At 35.6% G+C, this 2,500-nt stretch overlaps 1 protein-coding gene across 3 annotated transcripts in view; it reads right to left on the reverse strand.

The window, feature by feature from the left end:
• LOC106881536 (putative nuclear hormone receptor HR3) overlaps positions 1–2,500 on the reverse strand; it is a 198,581-nt gene that overhangs the window by 11,266 nt on the left and 184,815 nt on the right. The gene's annotated exons all lie outside the window — the stretch shown is intronic.

Genomic DNA, 2,500 nt, shown 5'->3' on the forward strand with positions numbered 1-2,500 from the left:
TATGTATACAGCGTGAGTGTGTGTTTGTGTCTGTCTATACATATGTATAGTACATTAGGTTATTAGGTTGTGGCCATGCTGGGGCACTGCTCTTGAAGCTTTAGTCGAACAAATCAACCCGAGTACTTGCTAGTCTTTTTCCGAAGTCTGGTAATTACCCTTTCAGTTTCTTTCTTCCCAAACCACTAAGCTATGGGGATGTCAACAAACCAGCACCAGTTGTTAATCAGCAGGGGGGAGAAGGGGGTGACAAACACAAGCGCACACACACACATATATGATTGGCGTCTCTCGGTTTCTGTCTACCAAATCCACACACAAGGCTTTAGTTCGCCCAGGGCTACAGCAGACAGAAGACACTTGGCCCAAGGTGCCACACAGTGAGACTGAACCCCAAAACTACATGGCTGGGAAGTAAACTTCTTACCACACAGCCACGCCTGTACCTAACTAGTATACACACAAACACAAGCACATTTGTGTCTACACTAATTTATATATACAAACATGTTTGTTTGCACTATACACACACACACACACACACACACATAAACAAACATACACACACACACATATATACATACATATACACATACATATATGCATACATACATACATACACACACACATTCACATACATATATATATATATATATATATATATATATATATATATATATTCACATACATACATTCATATATATATATACATACACAAAAACACACACACATATATATATACTAGCAGAAATACCCGGCTTTGCCCGGGTTAAAGAGAATAATGAAATCTAAAAACGCTGTCTAGACTACGCAACCCTCAACTGTTAGTAGCTACAATACCATATTTCTACATTAATAACTCTCCAATCCATGCCAGCATGGAACATAGACATTAAGTGGAATGCCAGTCTCTCATCTAGGAGGGCCTTGAAATCAATGTTACCAACTGGGGACTATGTGTGTCGTAGTGATAATAAAAAGACCCAAAGGAGGTCTGCAACGAAATAATTTTACTCAACACTTTGCAAGTGAATCAGTGGAGGCAAAGATGCGTCTCATTTACTTGACAATTTATGCACCACATTGCAGAAATCCCAATGTAAGTATATCTGAAAGGGTAGTCTTACACTGTTGTACCGTTGAATTACAAATAATGTTATGTTCGGGTTAAAATTTCATCAACATCAAAAATATATGAATTTTCATGGGAGTTATGGCCATTATACATAGAATATAATTTCCAAATTTCATAAAGATCCGTTCAGTACTTTTGACGTAGTTTTGGATAAGAAAACAAATGACTAATGTGTGTGTTTGTGTGCATGTGTTTGTGTGTGATGGGTGTATATATGTATAGATATCTGTATGCATGTATATATATGTATATATGTGTACATATTACATGTACGTCTATATATATATACATCTACACATGTGTATACATATACATGTATGCATATATGGGAGATCTATATCTATATATATATATATATATATATATGCATATACGTGTACATATACAAACCTCACCCAGCTATTCTGATTATATGTCTGTGCACACGTTTGAATGTGGTGTGTGCCAGAGGGTTTGCAAATCCAATGGGGGTCTTAAAAGACATGTTAGGATCCACAATGAGCAGAACTTACTTGCAGGTATTGGTAGTGCAAATCAGAGGTGCAATCTGTGTGGGTGTTTTTTCAAAACACTGTCTGGTTTAAAAAGCCACATCAGACGCCATGAAAGGGCTAAGGTGTAGGTGCAGGAGGTGGTCAAACTGTTTAAGGAGTAGACAACCACCATACCATATGTATACATATACATCTCTTTCTCTCTCTCTGAAAGTATCTGTCATTACAGTATCGAAATGTGATTGTTTCAGTTAGTGAAATAACATGTACATATACATCTATATGTATACATATACATCTCTCTTTCTCTCTTTCTCTCTCTCTCTGAAAGTATCTGTCATTACAGTATCGAAATGTAATTGTTTCAGTTAGTAGAATAGTTTCAATTTTAAAGTGAAAGTATTTGACATGAGTGTTTTTGTTTCACTTTTGACACGTAATACTTAAATAGTGGAGGAGATATTATGTTGCTGTGGGCTCGAACTCTGCAAGAAGTTAAAATTTTTTTTGACTAAAACACAACTGGAACCCTAAGTAAGGCATGTGTAAAATTTGAATGAAATTGGTTGCGTAGTTCTCGAGTTTTAGGGATTCACACACACAGACAGACAGACAGACAGACACACATTCTCATTTTTATATATATAGATACAAACATATATATAAACATATATATATACAAACATATATATATACACACACACACACACACACATATATATATATATATATATATATATATATATATACACACACACACAAACGTGTGTGTGTGTAATAACGTGTGTGTGTGCAATAACAAGAGGGTAAAATAGAAAGTCTTCAGTACCTTCATGGGGGGATAATAATTTCAACAGAGCCGACAGTTCCC

The sequence above is a fragment of the Octopus bimaculoides genome, chromosome 28 (genome assembly GCF_046866305.1).
Source record: "Octopus bimaculoides isolate indiv1 chromosome 28, ASM4686630v1, whole genome shotgun sequence".
Taxonomy (NCBI): domain Eukaryota; kingdom Metazoa; phylum Mollusca; class Cephalopoda; order Octopoda; family Octopodidae; genus Octopus; species Octopus bimaculoides.